The sequence below is a fragment of the Trichomycterus rosablanca genome, chromosome 9 (genome assembly GCF_030014385.1).
Source record: "Trichomycterus rosablanca isolate fTriRos1 chromosome 9, fTriRos1.hap1, whole genome shotgun sequence".
NCBI classification, from domain to species: domain Eukaryota; kingdom Metazoa; phylum Chordata; class Actinopteri; order Siluriformes; family Trichomycteridae; genus Trichomycterus; species Trichomycterus rosablanca.
In genome coordinates, this window is record NC_085996.1 from 12096329 (window position 1) to 12120997 (window position 24669).

Here is a 24669-nt window from a genome sequence, read left to right on the forward strand (position 1 = left end):
TATCTTATCTTAAATACCCCCAGTAGCAGCTGCCTAAGTAGAGAGGATTCTAAAAAAAACATCAGACTTGAAAGGCAGGTTATTCAGACACATTACTTAGACAGCGACTATGGCAATTACGTCAACGCAGTTTTCGCTTACTGAGCTAACACAGTTAGTTTCAGGCCATTCAAACCAATGGGCAGAGGCGGAACACCACGCTAGCATGCTATCTAACATCTCCCTCCGTGTACAGAAAATGTCAAATTTAAGGTTAAATTATCACTGACAAGCCCAAATTTGCAAATAAATGACACATATTATTTACACTTGAAAAAGAACATTCGGATGCTTCCTCGTTATTCAGTCAAATTATTGCGATATAAGGCACCTCAGTAGGCAGCATTTTAAGGCATCTAAGAATTGCCACAGCGTTCTGGAGTGCATGTAGGATGACATAAAATGGCATCTACTGTATGTAGAGAGCTCACTAGGTTTTCGGACAGACCCTAAGTATATAACGTTTTTGAAATGCGACATCCAACAAGCTCAGGGTCAGGTGTCCAGATACTTCTGGCCATATAGTGTACACTATGACTCGGCTGTGACCTGTGAGTTTCATGAATTGACTGTGTGTACAGACAGTGATGGAACTGTATATATAAGAATGTGGCCTGCAGCACCAGGTCAGACTGTGCTGGCCTAAATGAATGTGTTTGCTCCCCCTTGTCAGTATGATGAGTGGGGGCCGGAAGACGGATCTAATTGAGCCTTAATGTATTTAACTGGGGTGAAAACGGGGAACAACGTAACACACGCTGCACAAACAGTTCAAACATGCAAATACAGTTCATCCACTGAAGCATAGCTGATTAAACACACACACACACACACACACACTCCGATATATTCCAGTCATTATGTTTGACATGCGTTCATAAAACAATGACATCATCTAAATCCAGTGAATGAAATTCCTTAGTATGTGTGTGTGTGTGTGGTACAGGAAGATGTGTGTTTGTCTGAGGCAGTTCTGTGTTTCCTGCATGAAACTGTGCAATCAAACCAGCTATGGAAATGTTCCAGGCCGGATCTGACCCGGGTTCTGTGATAACTGACTCTCACTGGCAAAAATCACATCACCTCAGACACTCATGTAATTTTGAAGAGACATTAAGACTCTATTATGTATCATTTGCCTGTACGTGTGTTCTTAGTGATACAGACAAGAACACAGGCTCTTTACTTGCTCTATGTGTGACGTGAAGCTCACTTGACTGTGGACAGTGTCACTCATGTTTATCAGCAAAAATGCCACGATTGTATGGCATTTGCAATGGGTGTGGTCAAATTAACCTTATTTACTGTATATAGTATTGATTAGACAGATTGTTAACAGGTGATCTTGAGCTCACGACATGCCGACAGCGTCCGCATGGAGAGGTGGGGTATTGGATATCAGTGCGTGAACCTCCATACACAATACTGAATCCTGTGTGAGCAAGCCTCGTGCAGGTGAAAAGAAGTGGTTGTTAGAGTCGGCGTGTGTTAAGTATGGCCCTCCTCGGCAGCATTGGAGGAGAGATATAGCCAGAGTAATTGGATATTCCGCTAGCACACCAGTGAGATTCGGTTCGAAACTGTTCCCACCGGTCGGCTGGGTGCCATCTAGCGGGCATAACTGGCAGTGCCTGCAGCAGACACTATTGTCTGGTCACCATGTCTACTAGGGTGGCATGACCGGACCCTGATTAGCAGATAGAGGCTTCTGTGATGAATGCATGGGCGAAAAGAAGGCATCCGCTGGGACTGCGGAAGAGGCGTGAGCAGCAATATACCCATCTCGAATGGAATCAAGGATCCCCCAGCAGCGGAAGACAAATTGACTAAGCTTAATCGAGAGAAAATGGGAGAAAATGCATAAAGAAAATAGAAAAAAAATTATAAAAAATATATATTTTTAAATGAATATAACAAATAAAAAATATATAAAAAATATTTTTCATTGCCAAAAAAATTAATAAAATTATATAAAATGCTTCCAACTTAGTGGTAACAGTTTGGAAAGACTTTCAGTTTTAGGGGAATCTTAAAACTGAAGATATTTGGCGCCTGCACAAAGACGAGGGATAATGGAGATCAGTGTGTGACTCTGCATGCGCCAGACTGAGCTCCATATGAACTCGGCAGACTCGGTGTGTTAGTCAAGGCTCTCCTCGGTCAGGAGTGGAAGTCTGCAGCAGTAGAGAGGAAGCGAAATAATGCAGTCAGGTAATTAGATACGAGTAGATTGGGATCTTTCGGTCTATTGATGGAGAGTTATGAAGATGAAAAGCTGTAAACTCTTCCCAGTATAAAGGAAGCATCCCATTCTTCCTCTATACTGAGAAAGACACACATTCATACCTGGAAAATGTGAACACGAGGAAGTGAATTAGTGGCAAAGGAAGGAAGAAATAACAGGAAGGCGGTAAGGGTAAAGAGACAGAAAGAGTCACTGACCTTAGATGCTGAAATTGCATTCATTGCTATATAAAAGTCATTAATCATGTAAAAGTCGCGAGTGTGACCAGCTATTGAATGCGCTCATGATTTTGTTTCTGGAATAGCTTTTTATAGATCACACACACTTCTGTGTATGAGCTGATTGTAGGACAGTGATGTGTTTGTCATGTCTGGAACAGAATCTGCCTAAAGGGAAAATATGTATTCTTATGAGGATCATGTGAGTAAACTGATGTTCCTGGGTCTGCAGCTTCAACTGGAAACCATTATGATATCAACACTGGTTTCTCAGTTATACACATAAGATGTCATTGTTGTGTGTGGTGGTTATTAACACTGTGTCTAATTGTGGCATTTCTATATCGGCCTGGCTTTGTATTAAATTAATACGGAGCACGATGTTTATAGAATTCATATTGTACCATAAGTTGGACATAGACCACAAAGGAAACTTCAACTCAATATGATTTCAATTTGGAAAGCACCTTAGATTATCCTCAGATTAGTTACATGTTCTCAGTAGACCGAAAATAGGACTTTTGGACCAAAAAAATAAGACGTAGCCGGAAGCCCATTTTAAATTAAACCCTGCATCACAAGACTCAACATAAAGGACACTGTTAATTACCGGCCAGATTCAATTATACAGTAGAAACCACTGGCTGTCAGAGCTTTAAACAATGACTGTGTTCTTTCTTGAATGCCTCCTGGTCAGTAAAGAGGGTTTTGGGTCTTTATTTTATTTTATTTTATTTTGTCTCCAAAAAAATTAACCTCCAGTTTAAATTTTAGATGGATGGATGGATGGATGGATGGATGGATGGATGGATGGATGGATGGATGGATGGATGGATGGATGGATGGATGGATGGATGGATGGATGGATGGATAGATAGATAGATAGATAGATAGATAGATAGATAGATAGATAGATAGATAGATAGATAGATAGATAGATAGATAGATAGATAGATAGATAGATAGATAGATCACTTTATTAATCCCAAAAGGAAAGTCAAGCATTACGACATTATTATCTCTGACATTATATTCACATACACTGATCAGCCATAACATTAAAACCACCTCCTTAGTTCTACAATTACTGACTGTAGTCCATCTGTTTCTCTGCATGCTTTGTTAGCCCCCTTTCACCCTGTTCTTCAATGATCAGGACTCTCCCAGGACCACCACAGAGCAGGTATTATTTAGGTGGTGGATCATTCTCAGCACTGCAGTGACACTGACATGGTGGTGGTGTGTTAGTGTGTGTTGAGCTGGTATGAGTGGATCAGACACAGCAGCACTGATGTAGTTTTTAAACACCTCACTGTCACTGCTGGACTGAGAATAGTCCACCAGCCAAAAATATATCCAGCCAACAGCGCCCCGTGGTCTAGAAGGTCTAGAAGATGACCAACTCAAACAGCAGCAATAGAAGAGCAATCGTCTCTAATTTTACATCTACAAGGAGGACCAACTAGGTAGGAGTGTCTAATAGAGTGGACAGTGAGTGGACACGGTATTTAAAAACTCCAGCAGCGCTGCTGTGTCTGATCCACTCATACTAGCACAACACACACTAACACACCACCACCATGTCAGTGTCACTGCAGTGCTGAGAATGATCCACCACCTAAATAATACCTGCTCTGTGGTGGTCCTCTGGGGGTCCTGACCATTAAAGAACAGGGTGAAAGCAGATAAAAAAGCATGCAGAGAAACAGAGAAACTACAAAGTGCTTCTATATGGTAAGTGGAGCTGATAAAATGGACAGTCAGTGTAGAAACAAGGAGGTGGTTTTAATGTTATGGCTGATCAGTGTATAATGTCATAGATGTCACAGGCTGGAGAACCTTTGCAGGAAGGAACTACTTTGACAGTGGCAGGAAGCAAGGTTTGATCCTTAATCCACAGAACCTTGGTGAGCATGACACCCACACAACCAGCTGCCTTCTGCTTTATCAATGTAACGACTGCTATAGCAGAATATGATTATTTTATTTATTATGTTTTTTACATTTATTTACACCAGCTATGGCTACAAGTGTGTAGACCCAAGATTATGAGCATGTTGGACCCCCCTAAATTTATAAAAAAAAATTATGAATTTCTCTTTGCGTACAAGAAGACATGAAGTTGTGAAGTGAATTTTCCTGTTTCCAGCTTTCCCCCACCAACAGTTCACTGCAGAGTTGAGCAGTCATGATAAAATTGTGGCAGAGCTCTCAAGCGTCCATTTTCTTACTTCCTGTTTACTATCTGAACAATGATTTGTTGTTGGAGCCATTAGAAGGAAGTTTGGGTTTGATCCAGGAGTGTATATTCCAGTACATCTTAAAGGTTTCATTGGAGTTGAGGTCAGGGTGCTGTGCTGGCCACTGGAGTCACATATATTATTATTATTATTTATTATTATTGTTATTATTATTAGTATTATATTTTAATTCATTCATTTATTTATTTTTCTTTTTTCTTGCGTTATTATTATTATTATATTTTAATTAATTAATTAATTAATGTTTTTTACTTTTGTCTTACATTATTATTATTATTATTATATTTTAATTATTTTTGTAATTTTTCTTGCATCATTATTATTATTATTATATTTTAATTCATTTATTTTTTGTAACTTTTTTCTTGCATTATTATTATTATTATTATATTTTAATTAATTTATTTTTTGTAACTTTTTTTCTTGCAATATTATTTTTATTTTTGCATTATCATTATTATTATTATTGTAATGTAGTTGTTTCCGATTCCCCATTCTAGTTCCACAGCTGCCGACACCACTTCGGTTTCGGCCAATTAGAGCCACATTTTATCACACACCCCTGTCTGACACGAGTGTAGTTGCTGACCAGTTGAGGTCAGGGTGCTGTGCTGGCCACTGGAGTCACCCTCCACCAACCTTGTGCCTTTATGGACAAGGAGAGGGTCTTTTTCTAAGAGAATTCGAAGCAATAAACAGAATATTGGTGTGGAACAACTCTAGTGGAGCAACTGCACACAGAGCCCTGACTTTAACGAAACTAAAAACCTTGCCATTTTAACCAAAAGTATAAAGATTTAGATATATATAGATTTTTAGCAAAAGCAAAGGTTAAACAAGTTGAAATTGCTTTTCGAAGAGGCTTTTATTGGTGTTAAAGGGGAAACACAAGTAGTATTAACTGACTGGCATAGCGCTATGTTTACTTAGCTGGCTAAATTTAAGCTAAAGGTTTCAACACTTCCCCCTCAGCCAGAAAACAGCTGAAGTGCTGAAATGGACAGCTAGACCTTGTCTTCAACATCTTCAACACTTGCTTAAATTCTGGCCTCAACTTATTATAACAATGTGAATGATGGCTACCCTGCTAATGGGCAGGAATGCAGCGAGGATTATTAGCTATTAGCATCGTCATGTGACACCCTAGACAGACGTTTCTTTTAGCTTTTTGTCTAATCAAGAAATTTGTCTGTCAAGAGGGAGTGAGTCATGTGGAGTGGACTTGTGTAACATTGTATTGTAGATCTTTAAGATCCTGAATCTATAAAAAAAAATCTGAAGTAGAGGCTATTAAAGCTACAAGCTAATGGTCGGGTAGAAATGGGCTTTTTAGATTTAGAAACATTCCAAATGGCATAAAGGTAGACCCATAAAATTACCTGCATGATTGCAAATCTTCATAATCAACTATATTTGCCCTTTTTACTTGCCACACCCACCTACCCAGCCAGCCAGCCACCCACCTCTACAAAGGCCACTTCCCAAAAGTTGTAACATCTTTTTATAAAAAAAAAAGGCAGCACCAATCTGAACACAAATGTTCTTTTGTTCCTTAATCTACTCACTTGTGGCTGGTTGCAGTTATCTACTGTGTATTTTAGGCAACACGGGGGCGTCATCATGCCCTGGCTCGAAGGTTAAAGGTCACAGGGCATTTCCAGAGATGCACGGTCGACTCACGTTGGCCCGGACGGAAAAAAAAAGCTGGAACCGGCAAGATGTTGCATGTTAGCTAGCGAGGCCACGGCGTCTTCCGCCAATCATGGGTTTCTCATGGGAAACAGGGTCCTTCCCAAGTCAAGAAGAGAGGGCAGCGAAACCCCCCACTTCCAACTCTCCAGGGTTAATGCTGGGGTCAGGGTTCAGGGGTTGAGCCTCTCTACAATGCGCTAGATTGTTGATGCCAGGCGAGGGTGGGTAATTGCGGCATGATGGTGGACAGGAAGTCTGTGAAGGCTGCATTGAGACGGATCCCAGAGCACAGAGACACTTGTGTTAGAGTTAATATGGATTGATTATTTATCAGGTTTCAAGCACTGATAATCCCTGATCCACTGAACACAATGAGAAAAAAGCACGATGAATAAAGTGATGATTTCTTGACCGCTCAAGTGTGCAAAAATAAATAAATAAATAAATAAATAAATAAATAAATAAACATTTACAGGGTTTGACTAGTAAGTAGTAAAAGTAAGTTTGAATTGTATTTATTATTATTATTATTATTATTATTATTATTATTATTATTATTATTTATTCATTTTTATTTATTTATTTATTGATCTTATTATAATTTTTTTTTTTTATTATTATTATTTATTTATTTATGTATTCATTTTTGTTTATTTATTGATCTTATTTATTATTATTATTATTTAAAAAAAAATTTTGTGCATTTTCTTCCAATCTAGTCATTTCAGTTTCCCCATTGTAGTTCCAAAGCCGCTGGCACCACGCCTCTTCTGGCCAGGGAGAGCCACATACTATTACACAACCCCTTCCAACACGTGTGCAGTTGCTGTCCTCTTTTCACCTGCCCGTAGTGCTTTTCCCAAGAGGCTGTACTGTGCTGTGTCCTGTATGACCAGTACCAGTGATAGCATCTTGCAGAGGCAGCAAAGCAAAACCCTATGCATCCCTCCCTTCCTCAGACATGGCCAGATGTGCCTGTTGGATGTCCGACCAGGTTGGTAGTGGTTTTGAAATTTAAACTTGTGACAAACACTCAGCAGTGTGGAATTATTGTATCAGACAGCTGCAGCACCCAAGCTTTTTAAATTTTCTTCTTATTTTTTTTCTTCCTCTTCTTAATTATTATTATTATTATTATTGTTGTTGTTGTTGTTACTGTTATTATTATTATTGTTATCATTATTATTACCACTACTGTTATTGTTATTATTGTTGTTGTTAATGTTTTTTGACATTTATTATTATTATTATTATTATTATTATTATTGTCATCAGTATTATTATTATTATTATAATTATCATTATAATTGTTGTTGTTGTTTTATTTCTTTATTATTATTATTTGTTGTTGCTTTCATTTCTTCTTCTTTTATTATTATTATTATTGTCATCAGTATTATTATTGTTGTTATTATTGTTGTTGTTTTATTTTTTCTTTATTATTGTCATCAGCATTATTATTATTATTATTATTATTATTATTGTCATAAGTATTATTATTATTATTGTTATTATTATTACTATTACTGTTGTTTTAAAAAATTTTCTTTATTATTATTATTAGTCATCATTATTATTTTTATTATTGTTATTATTGTTGTTGTTGTTGTTTTCTTTTTTCTTCATTATTATTATTGTTATTATTATTGTTGTTGTTTTTTATTTTTTTATTTATTATTATTATAGTCATCATTATTATTTTTATTATTGTTATTATTATTGTTGTTTTCTTTTTTTCTTTGTTATTATTATTATTATTATTATTATTATTATTGTTTTGTTCTTTTTTTCTTCATTATTATTATTGTCATCATTATTGTAATTATTGTTATTGTTGTTTTTTATCTTTTCTTTATTATTATTATTATTATTATTAATATTATTATCAGTATTATTAATATTATTTTTATTGTTGTTTTCAGTTATTTTTTCTTATTATTATTGTCATCATGTTGTTGTGTTTTTTTATTTATTTATTTTTTTTTTCTTCTGTTTTATTATTATTATATTATTTATTGATTTATTTATTTTTTCATTTTCATGTTTTCCCACCACTTTATCCTGTTCAGTATCCTGTTCTAAGATATGACTGGTGTTTTTGTACAGCAGTGTATACCACTCACTATTTCCCTCCACTGACCTAAACACCTTCTCTTTCTTTCCCCTCTGTCACTGAACATAAACCTCTCCATCACCTGTAGTGAATGTGATTTATATGTTGAATCGTTGAGTTAAAGCTAGTCTGTAATTTAGTCTCTCAGCTGTTTAGTCTGGACCCAGCGGGGACCTGGAACGAACACCGTGGCCTATTAGTGGACGATTGCAGCGTGCTACGCGTATCTGCACTGCAATTGGTTATCTGGGATTCATTACCAAACAACCGTATATCAGCATTTGCCAGGATAGAAGGACAAAGTACACACAGCAGGGAACACACACGGTGGACGCTCATTGTTTGGAATGTGTTCTTATCAGCTATTTTAATCTTTTACCAACTGTTTGTTTGGGCAGGCTTTGTTTATTGCCGTTGTAAGTAGTGTGTGTGTGTGTGTGTGTGTTAGTGCATGCGTGTGCTCGTTTTGTTGATAGGTCTAGGCCCACCATACTAAAGCTGACGGACGAGTTTGAGCTGTTTTGTCTCCTGTGGGACAGGGGAGCTTTGATACGTCTCCTGCGGTTAATTGTAATAGGTAGTAACAGTAGCATATCAAGTGCTTTTCTAAAGGATTGTAGGGTTATGTGTATGGGGAACAGTCACCTGGGGAACAGTGATTTTTTAACTACTATTTATGAAAAATAGCTAGAATGTAGCAGCAAAAATTAAGACACTGATTACCAAACTGTTTATAACATAACTAAGGCCCTACTTAATTCACGTAGACAGCATTTTAAAGTATCTAGGAATTCAGACAACCTTCTTCTAGGGAGCGAGCGTAGGATGTCGTACAACATGTCTATGTAGAGATATCACTGGGATATCGGACAGACCCAATGTTTGATGTATGTGTTTACGTATTGAGTGCATTTTTTCCATTTAGTGATTCCATAATCAATGAAAAGGTGTGCTTCTCTACACACGTGATCATCTCTGTGCCAAAAACCAAGCCAGTAAAGTATTATGCTTCCGATAAATTGTCTATGTACAGTTTATTTCTTACTTTATAACTTTACTAAGCAAACTCTAAAGATGCTCGCTGACATTAGCAATCAGTTTTGTGAATGTGGGGGTAGGGGGTCAAAACACGGACGAGTATTTATGTATCCAATAAGGTAGCTGTGCTGTGTATTGTAGCTTCTATTTATTCTATCATTCAATTTATTTGTGTTATTTAATGAGTGCCATGAAATGTGGCACTTTTCTTTAAAAATCTGTGTTCTATTAATCTATTAAAAAATTAAACACATTTTCCCATAAATTTAGCCCTAAACATAAGATAACACAATACAATACAATATACTCACTCAGTTTCTTAACCGCTTATCCAATTAGGGTCGCGGGGCGCAATGGCACAAGGCACAATGGGCGCAAGGCACACAGTAATACCCTGGACGGGGCGGCAGTCCATTGCAGGGCAGACACACATACACACACCCATTCACCTATAGGGCAATTCAGTGTTTCCAATTAACCTGACTGCATGTTTTTGGACTGTGGGAGGAAACCGAAGCTCCCAGAGGAAACCCACGCAGACACAAGGAGAACATGCAAACTCCACACAGAAAGGACCCAGACCGCCCCACCTGGGGATCAAACTCAGGACCTTCTTGCTGTGAGGTGACAGTGATACCCACGTCTGAAGAAGTCATTCGGATTGAGTGACGAAACGTATCTCTACAACAAACTTGTGTCCAGATGAACTGATTCAACTTTGTGGATTTGTGTACCTGGATTATTGAGCATGCATCAACAGAATATAGTACAATATAATATAGTGGCTCGGTGGGTAGCACTGTCACCTCACAGCAAGAAGGTCCTGGGTTTAATTCCCAGGTGGCGCGGTCCGGGTACTTTCTGTGTGGAGTTTGTATGTTCTCCCCATGTCTGCCTGGGTTTCCTCCGGGAGTTCACATGTGTGAAGAAGAGACTAATTGAGGCTATCAATGTTTTGATACAATTATTTTAATTCTCAGGTTCAGTATACAGCTTACAAGACACCATGGCTGTGTCTCAATCCACATCATTCTGTACTAAATGCATGACAGATTAGTCCACAAGCATTGGCGTTTCTAATATGACCCTATTGACCCTGCCGCAGATGTGAGGAAAATAAACTCCGCCCACAAATACACCAGCAACACATGAACCAAAAACGTCCATATGATGCTCCCGCTTTCGGTGTAGTATGTATATATCTAGTAAAGTGGCTTTGCAGCTCGAGATCAATAAGTGTATGTGTTAAGATCGGGAAAACATCCATCTCTCCTTTTGTAACGTTCCATCCTGCTTCCTGTCTCTTTTTCGGTCCCTCTTAGTGCAGGTTTAAAAATAAAGGAGGGCGAGGGCAGCTGACTGACAATTGAGACTCATTAGAGAAGACAAATTAAGCACTTACCTTGTTTATGTGTACCCGTGTTTTGGTTTCCTAAGTTGAGAATTCCTGGCTAAGTTAAAAGGATGTCTTTAATGAGTGTGTGCCCATCTGTGTGTGTGTGTGAAATAACAATATGTTTATCTGGAGCTTGCGGCAAGGTCTCGGTTAATGGCAGCCATGGCTAAAGAGCTACAGAGACTAGAGGGTTTCCTTTCGGCTTTACCCAATTTAGTCCCTTACTCGCACTGAGCATCAGCAGCAGATGTTGATCTGTACATGATTTATATTGTGTAGTATGAAGATGATGTGTAAATACACCCTTTCTAATTAAAATGTTCCAGAAGGCGACATCCATTCCTGACAGGTGAATGAAATCAATAATATAAAAGAACTCATAGGCTGGGTGGCACTTTTGCCTTAGAGCAAGAAGGTCCTGGGTTCGATAAAGCTACTTTCTGCAAAACTAACGTCTTACTCAATTCACATTTTACATTTTTAACTACATTTTCTGTTGTTTTACCAGAATCTGATGTTTTACAGGTTCTGATGGAAACCTGTTTACCCACCCGAGGTTAAGGAATGAAGTCGAGACTGCCGTGCCAACAATGCTGCTCCTGCTAGATGTGACGGAGACCTGCCGTGTTTGCACAGACTTTATCACAGACTGGACTGAATAATAACTCCAATTATGTTTGCGAGTTATAACTTTCAGTTCAATTTAAGTTTGTGTTTGTATGATTTGTGTAAATAATTTTTATTCAAATTTATCTCCAGGCCACCCAAGAAGGACGGGTCCTTGCTGAATCTGGTTCCTCTCAAGGTTTCTTTCTGTATTTTTAAGGGAGTTTTTCCTTGCCACTGTCGCCCTTGGCTTGCTCAACAGGGGTTTTTTGGTCTGTTGGTCCTGGATTCTGTAAAGTTGCTTTGAGACAATGTCTATTGTAAAGAGCGCTATATAAATACCTTTGACTTGCCTTGATTCCAAGGTAAAGTGACACAGGGAGCCCAACAAACTCAGATGTTTTTACCAAGTGTATTTTTAAAGTTTGGTAGGAAATTGAGGTTGAAGGAGCATAGGCAACACCTACTCAGACAGTAAACAATAACTGATTTTAGGAAGAGCTCTATCTGCAGCGAGTAGCACTGTCGCCTTACAGCAAGAAGGTCCTGGGTTTGATTCCCAGGTGGGGCGATCTGGGTCCTTTCCGCGTGGAGTTTGCCTGTGTCTGTTTGGGTTTCCTCCAGGAGCTCCAGTCCAAAGACATGCAAGTAAGGTGAATTTGAGATACAAAATTAACCATGACTGTGTTTGATGTTAAAGACTCGAACCGGTGAATCTTGTGTAACAAGTAATTACCTGTCCTGTCATGAATGTAGCCAAAGGGCACAAATTCCCATACACATACTCTGTGATGAAGCTGGATTCATTAATAGCAGCAAACAAGACTCAAAGCACATATTAATTGCACATAGTGTTTGTTTGTTAGGATTTCAACATCATGTTTTACACTTTGGTTCCAGGTTACATTTTGTATCTTCAATTTATCTAACTTCCATGTTTTTGGACTGTAGGAGAAAACCCATGAGACACGGTGAGAACATGCAAACTTCAGACAGAAAAGGAACCGAACCCAGCAAGTGCCACCCACACATGGTTTTAAAATGTGATGTCCAACAAGCTTGAACGTCCGTAAGAAATACTGTACCGTCCCAACTTTTTCTGATTTGGGGTTGCATGTTTTTATTTTAGTCCTGGATTTGGACTAAAATACAGTCCTCCAGTGACTGTCTGTAAGGAGTTTAATATGTTCTTCCAATGATTGTGGTGCATTAGCTATGCTAATGTACCCTAGGGCTGAGTGGGTAAGTGAAGAAGTGAGCAAACACTGCATTGGTTTGAAACTCTGTTTGTGAGTGGCAACAGACCCACCAAGTCTGACCAGGATAAAGTCTTTACTTCAAATGAATTAATGAATCAATGAATCATTGAATCAATGAATCAAGTTTGACTATAGTTTGGGAAACAAAGACAGGTCCATTATGGTAATTAGATTTTAACAGGCCTGCACAGAGCCATGATTTAAACCCTGTCCATCAGCTTCAGGATGAACTGGAACTGAAACTGGAACATCAACCCCTAATCTCACTAATGCTCTTTTGGCTAACTGGAAGGAAATTCCTGCAGCAGTGTTCCAAACTGTAGTGAAAAGCCTGTTGTAACAACACACTAGTTTCGGATGTGATGTTCGAATTTCAGTGTCCATAAACATTTAAACCTTGTAAAGTGCCCGTCAGGTGCGGTACAGGTCAGCAGCTCATGCACATGACTTGTGTGTTAGCGTGTTAGAATAAGAATGTACAATCTTGTCAGGATCATAGATCAGCGAGTGTCCGGATGTGTGTGTGTGTGTGTGTGTGTGTGTGTTCGTCATTACCTGTGCTACACGGCATCCGAGCTGAGACAGCAGGGGTCACACCCTATAGACTTATCTCAAACTTTGATCTACTCTTTCATTCATTCATTTTTTTCCTTCGCTCGTCTCTTCCGAAAAAATTCACCCCTCTTGTTCTCTCTCTGTGGCCCGTCAGGCAATGTCAACAACACTCGGGTGTCATGGGGTGACAGGTCAGAGGTCGGTTCCCACAGCGCTGCGCAGCGTTGCGTTGTCAAGCCGGTCGACCGACTGCTCGCGTGTGTTTCCAATAAATCGGAGACAGCTCTGTGTTAGCGTCATTTGCAATCTGAAAACAATTAAAGACGCATTTAAAGGCCCTTTGATTTCCCCCATAGCGCCTCATCAATACTCTGAGTCCTTCATTTACACATTTCCTCATGCATTTATTCCAATATCTCTTCAATTATGCTTTCACCTATTGACTCTTTGGCATCCAGCTGGCTCTGTGTGTGTGTGTGTGTGTGTGTGTGCGTGTCTGATTTAAGACACTATGTGGTCAAAAGTATGTGGACACCACTTATAATTAATTAAGATCAGGTGTTTAGACCTGACCATTGCTATCAGGTCTATAAAACAATAATAAAAATACAGAAATAAATCAATAAAAAAAAATGTATATATATATATATATATATATATATATATATATTTAGAGGAAGGCCTTTTTCTTTTCAGTCCCTTTAGAACCTTTTAGTCTCTTGGCAGACATTTTAGACATTTTAGACATTCTATTTTATTTATGCATTTTTAGTGTTGTCAATTTGTCTTCTGCTGCTGGGGGATCCCTGATTGCAGACGAGGTGGGTATATTGCTACTCCCGCCTCTTCCGACCCGCGTGCAGCCCTTAGCGGAACCCTTTTTTACCTATGCACTCTGCACAGGCGCCTCTCTATCTGCCAATCAGGGTCCTTACACAGCGTTTGAAGACCCCACCCACATATTCTGGTCATCCCACCCAAGCAGAAACGTGTCTGCTGCAGGCACTGCCAATGATGCCCGCTAGATGGCGCCCAGCCGACTGGTGGCAATCGAACCGAGGAGTTAAGAATCTTGGCGCTGGTGTGCTAGCATAATATGACACTGTACCACCTGGGCACCAGTATTTCAAATTCTCAACAAATACAACCAAATACACTAATAACTAAGCAATTGAGACCTGAGGGCCTCGTTTAAGGGCCTAACAGTGGGAATCTGGTATAGTGGGGCTTAAACCAGCAACCTTTCAATTACTAGTCCAGTACCCCAACCACTGAGCTGCTATAAAAGCAAATTTAAATATACATAAATAAATAAAAACACTTCATACATTATATTATGCTGTTTGTATATTTTTAACACTTTGGGGAAGGTCCTTTTCTGTTCCTGCATGCCTGTGCCCTTATTCACAAAGCATACATGTCCAAAAAGGCAAAACGAGTTCCTGACCTTTACTGTATTGAACATATTTGGCATTTACATTTAATACCTTTTAGGCTCTTAGCAGACAACCACATACAATTTAAGCAACTGAGACCTGAGGGCCTAATTCAAGGGCCCAACAGTGGAAACTTGGTATGGTGGGGCTTAAACCAGCAACCTTCCAATTACTAGTCCAAAGGCTTTAACAGCTGTAAAACAATAGGACGCAATGGTTATGCTTTAAAATAGGATCTCCAGCAAGCTCATTGTCAGGTGTCCACATGCTTTCGGCTGTGTAGTGTATCCTACACCAAAACTATGTAGACACCACTTCTATTTAGTACATTTGGCTAATAGTCAGCCATACCCGTTACTAAATTTGCAAAGACTAACCAAGCATTTTTCATAGAGAAATACTGGCACTAGCATGGTCTAACTAAACAGTCCCACTGTAACAGGATGGCACCTTTCCAAGTCAAACTTCTGATTTACAAATGTGCTAAAATACACACAGTTAGGGTCAAACGCAGGGGCGGCTCGTTCCTTAGGGCGATCGGGCGACGCACCACCAAAGGGCGATCGGGAAGAAATTTTTCGATCACAGCTGTGACTGTTCTGGACAGTCTCTTGCCTCTGAATATGGTAGTCCAATCAGCGTCGAGTTGTGTTCCGTACAGTTCCGCCCCTTTTGGGGCGATTTCAGTCTGATTAAAAATCGCCCGGATTGCTCTCATAGACTCATGTTAAGGCTCTTTTTTTCGAACTGCAGGCGCTGCAATACATTCTGTATGGGTTCCGGGAGGGCTCGCACTTACATACTTGCATCACACGTAACCTGGTGTTGCGATCTCGTCACCATGACTACCATCAGTTCGAGGCAACTCCATCGTGTCATTAATGCCATTCAGTCGTCGTAGTAATCAGGATAAATTAGCAACTTAAGAATTAGGGCCACCCAGACCAAATTTAAACATCAAGCAAGTATCTACAAAGGGAGGAAAATCATATAAGTTACAAGTAAATTACAAGTAATGTAATTTTTAAATTGTGAATTGTGATTGCACTTATTGTATCTCCCCAATTGTTTAATTGTACTTCTTTATTCATTGCACATCAGGCCCGATGCCAATCTTTATTCTGGATCTGCTGCACCTAAAATAAAATGCTATCTGATGAAGACTGAATTGAATTGTTAGTGTGAAGGCTTTACTTTACATTTTATGATTAAGGGTAAAGCTGGTCTCTCTCCATGTTCAAAGTTATTTGTGAGAGCAAACTGACAGATGACTTAAGATGTTAATTATTTAAGCTTTAATTTACCCATTGAACGGGTCACCTTGGCCATCATCGCAACAATTGCCCCCTCTGAGAGATTTGGCCACCACTGGTCAAACGTTTACATGCCCTTCATACCTTCCTAGTTTGTTATTATATTTGTGAGTTTATGCCAAAAATAATGGAAATATGACATATATAAGATATTATAAACATATACAAAAATCCATCAGGTTTGTATTCCAAATCCTGATTCATGATAATGATTGACCATAGCTGGTGATCTCTCTTTTTGGCTGAAGGGCCACACTGGGTTTTAAAATTTAACAGATGGGCTGGGCCAGTAGCAGACGGAGGGTGAACGAATATAAATTATCAATCAAAGAATGAAATGTCTGTGTGTATAGACGATACAAATCACAACCACACAATATTTGATAATGCTTTGCTACTGGATTCTAAGCTATGTGTAGTTTGCTCTGGATGAAATGCTCAAAACAACAGTAACCACCACTAGAGCAGACATCATAATGACTCAGTAGCCTATGGTGAGCGTTGTTTATCCTAACCTAGAGTTAACTTCGCATTAAGTAGCGACTGGTCATTGTATCTTCATTAGCTCTGGATTTTTTTTTCTCAGGTCGCACCTCTGAACATATCATTTAATTTAGAATCTGAGCCATATTTATTATATCTACGTTCACTTGGTAAATAAATCAACAAGACGTTGCGTTCTTGGCGGATTCGGCCACTGAGTTCTGTTCCATTCTGTCAGCGGCCTCCCTCGTGTAATCGTCAGTAAGTACAAGCCTGATAACAGCGTTGGCTTTCTCTAAGTACAGCATTACAGAAGCTCTCACTTGCTCAAGCTTCTAATTATGTCTTCGTTCCCAACCACGCTAAACCGAAAGGGTTTAAAAGGCTGCTTTCAAGCTCTGAAACGACTGCCCCGACTCACCCGAAGAGGCGAAAAAAAATCACGGCTTGTTTTGTAGAATGTAAATCCAGACTTTCCTGATGTAATAATCTGTCTCATATGGAGACAGCGTCTTAATCATGGTAAATGCGCTCACCCACCCAGCTATGTACACATTCTGAGCTTGGCTAGCTGGATTCTTTATAGAGTAAAAAGTGTCTCAATGAGCACCGAGATCAAAACTTTGAAGGATAAACCGTTCTTTATGCAGCTAAGCGTAGAGTCGATTAAATAAAGCTGCAGTGAGACATTTTGTAACAACGTCTGAAAGGATTCTGTCCAAAAGAACAAGTTGAATCCAATAAGAAGCTTGTAATCCTGGTTATGTTTGCAGTGTTTAATTTCGATGGTGAAATTGATTATATTGCGGAAACGTCGTATTCCCAAGGTTAACCGATGAAAAATAAACCAAATTGACCAACTAAGTGAGTTTAAATATGTTTGATCTGAATACTGTCATGTTACACAGGACTAAACAACCTTAAGTTGCTAGGTTTGGCTCTCAGCTGATACAGAATGTATTAAAGAAAGCCCTTAGCAATACCTTAGATCAATATTTTCTTATATATATATATATATATATATATATACAGCACTTTGTAGTTCTACAATTACTGACTGTAGTCCAGCTGTTACTCTACATACTTTTTAGCCTGCTTTCACCCTGTTCTTCAATGGTCAGGACCCCCACAGGACCACTACAGAGCAGGTATTATTTGGGTGGTGGATCATTCTCAGCACTGCAGTGACACTGACATGGTGGTGGTGAGTTAGTGTGTGTTGTGCTGGTATGAATGGATCAGACACAGCAGCGCTGCTGGAGTTTAAAAACACCTCACCGTCACTGCTGGACTGAGAATAGTCCACCAACCAAAAATATCCAGCCAACAGCGCCCCATGGGCAGCGTCCTGTGACCACTGATGAAGGTCTAGAACACATGTGTCAAACTCAAGGCCCGCGGGCCAAATCCGGCCCGCCACGTCATTTTATGTGGCCCGCGAGAGCTTAAAAGACGTATGATTGTCTTAAAATACACTGTAAAATCGTACATAAACTGCATATACCACAATGCATGCCGATTTCGTGACCCGCAAAGTGACCACATCCCGCCACTAGATGGCAGTGTTTCGACATCAGCGGTTAACTGAGGCGGTTTTCCAACAAGTGATGTTGAAAAATATTTACAAATAATCCCAAAATGTACAAGAAGAGAACACTAAAGCAGAAGGAAGAGAATTTAATGAAAAATGAGAAGTGAATACAAGTTTGTGCTTTAAGAAGAGAAACCGGTACGTCTCTTGTGTTATGAGGCCGTGTCTGTGGTAGAGGAATACAATATAAATGTAGATATACATTTCAAATATACAGAATAAATTTGGCATTTTGACACCAAACACAGAATTTAGTCTCCAAGAAAAACAACAAATTGTCCAAGACTTAAAAAGCAGACTGCAATCACAGCAGGATACGTTACAATCAGCCCTTTGAGGGCCACCATAACGCAGATGTGGCCCTCGGTGAAAATGAGTTTGACACCTCTGGTCTAGAAGATGACCAACTCAAACAGCAGCAATAGATGAGTGGTCGTCTCTGACTTTACATCTACAAGGTGGACCAACTAGGTAGGAGTGTCTAATAGATTGGACAGTGAGTGGACACAGTATTTAAAAACACACACTAACACACCACCACCATGTCAGTGTCAGCGTCAGTGCAGTGCTGAGAATGATCCACCACCCAAATAATACCTGCTCTGTGGTGGTCCTGACCATTGAAGAACAGGGTGAAAGCAGGTTAAATAAGTTTGTAGAGAAATAGATGGACTTCAGTCAGTAATTGTAGAACTACAAAGTGCTTCTATATGGTAAGTGGAGCTGATAAAATGGAGTGAGTAAATGTAAAGAATACTGCATTTTTATTTTATTAGCATTTTCCATACTGTCCCAATTTTTTCTGATTTGGGGTTGTATATATGACAACACAGACCAAAGACTGTTAAGCAGCAGCACAAAGCACTAATCCCTGACCTCAACCCCATATAAAATCTTATCATGAATCATCAGCTATTATTTAAATAACAAATCTCTCTAAATTCTAACAATTAAAAAACATATCCAGTCATCTGTGTGTGCAATTCACTGACTGATCCGCCCATCTGACTCACAGCAGTTCAAGCCTGGAATGGCATCCACAGACTTTCATCAAGGGGCAGTAAATGTCAGAGTTAGGAAGTGGTGGTGAGAAAATGTGACCGTGCATTGCAAAGATGTTTCACACACAGTATACATTCATAAAACTGTCACAAACTTTTTTTCTGAGAATCTCCCACACTGAGAGAGAGAGAGTTCAGGAGGGGAAGGGCGGGACGGTACAAAACAAGGGTTCAGTTCATAAGGCCTAAAGATCGCTCAACATTCAGTAGCACTATCACACTTATGCTGCCAATCTAGTGCTGCCCTGCTTACTCTATGTACTGCCACACCATAAGGCAGTGAATTCAACACAAGCAAGAAAATGTCTCAGAAGCTGCCTGCCTTATGGGACATATTTGGTAAAACTGTGATTGGTTCATTCCTTCGAATCATCATTTAACTGATGAATGCAGAAAGAAAATATTTCCAATGTTTCACTTGATCAACTTCATTGTAGTTTGTATATACACTGATCAGCCATAACATTAAAACCACTCACTGTCCATTTATCAGCTCCACTTACCATATAGAAGCACTTTGTAGTTCTACAATTACTGACTGTAGTCCATCTGTTTCTCTGCATGCTTTGTTAGCCCCCTTTCATGCTGTTCTTCAATGGTCAGGACCCCCACAGGACCACTACAGAGCAGGTATTATTTGTGTGTTGGATCATTCTCAGCACTGCAGAGACGCTGACATGGTGGTGGTGTGTTAGTGTGTGTTGTGCTGGTATGAGTGGATCAGACACAGCAGCGCTGATGGAGTTTTTAAACACCTCACTGTCACTGCTGGACTGAGAATAGTCCACCAACCAAATATATCCAGCCAACAGCACCCCGTAGGCAGTGTCCTATGAACACTGATGAAGGTCTAGAAGATGACCAACTCAAACAGCAGCAATAGATGAGCGATCGTCTCTGACTTTACATCTACAAGGTGGACCAACTAGGTAGGAGTGCATAATAGAGTGGACAGTGCTGCTGTGTCTGATCCACTCATACCAGCACAACACACACTAACACACCACCACCATGTCAGTGTCACTGCAGTGCTGAGAATGATCCACCACCTAAATAATATTTGCTCTGTAGTGGTCCTTTGGGGGTCCTGACCATTGAAGAACAGGGTGAAAGCAGGTTAAAAAAGCATGTAGAGAAACAGATGGACTACAGTCAGTAATTGTAGAACTACAAAGTGCTTCTATATGGTAAGTGGAGCTGATAAAATCTACAGTGAGTGTAGAAACAAGGAGGTGGTTTTAATGTTATGGCTGATCAGTGTATAAACACATTTAAATGTTGATGCCTGCAACACACTCCAAAAAAGTTGGGACATATACATGTTTCCCCCTGTGTTCCATCACCCTTCCAATAAATGAGACTTTTTAATAGTTTGGGAACTGACAACGCTAGTTGTTTCTTGCTTAAGCAGTCTTATTCATTCTTGACTAATTCTCCTCTTCATGCTGCACCATACATTTTTAATAAAAGACAGATCTGAACTGCAGGCAAGCCAGTCAAACACACACACTCTGTGTCTACAGCTGAAGCGCATAGACAATGATGCTGGGAATGCTTGCTGAAATAATTAGGGACCTTCTACGAAAAGGCATCACCTTAATGGCAGCATGCATCTCTTCATATACAGTATATCTACAAGTAACCCATGCCATAGGCACTGATGCACCCCTATACCATGGCAGATGTTGTCTTTTGCACCTTTCACTGATATCAGTCTGGATGGTCCTTTTTTATTTTTGGCAAAGAGAACTCCATGTCCATTTTCCCGAAGCAAACTGTGGACTCACAACAGACGTTTGAACTGTCTTTCGGACCATCTGAGATGAGCTCGGGCCCAGAAAACTCTGCATAGAATTAATATACAGTTTGAGGTTGCATTTATTGATGTAGCGGTAGACTGTGTCGAGTGACAATGGTTTTCTGAACTATTCCTGAGCCCATGTGGCTATATTCATCACAGTAACATGGCTGTGCTCAACAGTGGTTTCCTGCATTGTCCTACACGGGCTGAGATTTCTCCCGATTTCCTGAATCTTTTCACAATATTATGAACAGTAGATCGTAAAAGACTAAATTATTTGCAGTTTTGCATTGAAAAACAGTTTTTTTTAACTGATTGGCAATTCTCTCCTGTAGTTTGAAGGGATTCATTTGCAATTTTAACCATAATGACAAGATGACAATATTCACTCAATGCAATCAGTTATTTAGATGCTGCTTTAGAAGCCACTTTAGCAGCAATTACAACTGCGTAGTCTTCTTGGATACGCTTTGTACAAATGGATTTGGGCAGTTTATCCCATTCTTCAAAGCAGATCTTTTAAAGCAACTGCCATAATCAGGTCTCTCCACAGATGTTTGACGGGATTCATTTGTCATTTTAACCATAATGACACAGTGCAATGCAATTACTTATTTAGAAGCCACTTTGGCAGCAATTACAGCTTATTGGATACGTTTTGCACAACTGGATTTGGGCAGTTTATCCCATTCTTCATAACAAATGCTCTAAAGCACCATCATCAGGTCTCTCCACAGATGTTTGATGGGATTCAAGTCAGTGCTTTGTCTCACTCCAGTGTTGTCTTGACTGTATGCTTCGTGTCATTTGCCCCCAGTCTGAGTTTGCGTGTGTTCTGGAGAAGGCTTGTTTTTTTTCAAAGATGTTTCTCTATATGGCTGCATTATTCAGTCCCTCATTATGGCACTGTGGGCCCTTATAGAGCCAGGTGTGTGCCTTTCCAAGAAAATGGCAATTCTTTATTCATATCCATTCATAATCAAATCCACAACACAATAAAAGTGTGCAAAAAGTCAAGCCGTCTCTATACATTCTGAATCTGCTGTGCTTGTATTGTTCTAATCCATGTTGCTTGACTTATTTTGACTTATTAAGTTACACTATACAGCCAAAAGTGTTTAGACTGTCATATTTATTGTGTAGTGTTGGATTTTTAGCCACATCCATTGCATAAAGGTGTATTAAATTTAGTGACCCATTCTACTAGGTTAGCCAAGGTCAGTTAGCATTAATAGGAGCTTTATAGCAGCTAAATTGTTGTCTATGTGGCTCCTATCAGGTCAGTGCAAAACAGTGCAAAAGACACTTTTTCCCTACACATGGGTGGCTTTTCCGCTTTATGTTCTCGAAATGTCTTTATTACTGTACAACTGTCTATAATTTACCACCCACAGGAGTATGTACAATTATACCGACACAAACATGTGCTTCCTATGGATTTAGCAAAGAATGTTAACCCAACTAACCATAAAAAAAACCCACAACCGGTGTCCAATAATCTTTCTATCATGGGTTCAACATAAATGTCACCACCATTTCCAGCATGGACTGATTTCCACCAGCAGCTGAGGCAATTACATAACTGTCCCGGCAATGCAGGTCATGCTATTCATCTATGAAGTGGGGGGTATAACCAAGGGACAAACTCTGGGCCCTTCCACAGATGTAGTTGGACTGCCCACACCTGCAAATAATTTCACTTCTAACTTGTTTATTTAACTTTTTTGACTGCTGCCACTGTTTCATCTAGTTGGAGTCAGAGCGATTAGGCTAAACTAGCAACCAAATGCCAGCAAATTAGCAAAGGATAAGCACAAACACACACACACACACACACACACACACACACACACCAATTTGAAAAAACTTCATTTCCTTTACAATAATGGATAACCTATTAGCCAATGTGTGTTTTTTCCTCTGTCATGTTTTTCCATGTTAGACTTTTTAAACAGCTTTAGTGCAGGAATCATGAATAGTCTTTTGACTGAATGGGCACAAATTCCCTCTAGCACACTTACAACTCTGCAGAGAATCTTTTCTGAAGAATGGAGACTGTTAAACCTGAGTGGTAAATTTGGATTGCAAACAAGCTCAATTCAGATTGTTTTTGACTGTATACCACTACTACTACTACTATTACTACTACTACCACTACCACTACTACCATTACTACTACTACCACTACTACCACTACTACTACTACTACTACTACTACATTACTACTACTACTACTACCACTACTACTATTATTACTACTACCACTACTACTACTACTATTACTACTATTACTACTACTACTACTACTACTACTACTACTACTACTACTATTACTACTACTACCACTACTACTACTACCATTACTACTACTACCACCACTACTACTATTATTACTACTACCACTACTACTACTACCACTAATATTACTACTACTACTACTACTACTACTATTACTACTACTATTACTACTACTACCACTACTACTACTACCATTACTACTACTACCACTACTACTACTACTATTACTACTACTACTATTACTACTACTACCACTACTACTACTACCATTACTACTACTACCACTACTACTATTACTACTACTACTATTACTACCACTACTACTACCACTATTACTACTACTACTATTACTACTACTACCACTACTACTACTATTACTATTACTACTACTATTACTACTACCACTACCACTACTACCATTACTACTACTACCACTACTACTACTACTACCATTACTACCATTACTACTACTACCACTACTACTACTACCACTACTACCATTACTACTACTACTACCACTACTACTACTATGACTACTACTACCACTACTAACACCACTACTAACACCACTACTACTACTACCACTACTGCTACCACTACTACTACTACTACCACTACTACTACTACTACCACTACTGCTACCACTACTACTACTAATACTACCACTATTACTACCACTACTACTACCACTACGACTACTACTACTACTACCACCACAACTACTACTACCACTACTACTACTACCACAACTACTACTACTACCACTACTACCATTACTACTACTACTACTACTACTACCACTACTGCTACCACTACTACTACTACTACTACCACTACTACCACTACTACTACTACTACTACTACTACCACTACTACCACTACTACCACTACTGCTACCACTACTACTACCATTATTACTACCACTACTACTACTACTACCACAACTACTACTACTACTACTACCACTACTACTACTAGTACTAATAATAATAAACAATTGTGACATATTTGTTTGGTTTGCACCATTTTGTTCACACAGCAAAGTTAGCATGCTGGCTAGCAAACTAGTTTCACTTGTTTACAAGTGACATTCCAGTATTATTCTGGAATTCTAATTCAATTTAATTTATTAATATTAGGCAACAAATATGCCAACATATACTATAATATTCAAATTTTTTGAAGACAACATAAGCATACACTTACCAGACCAGCAGCTAGTAGGTTTGTTAGCTAACAGCATTGGTCACAGGTAAACAACAGT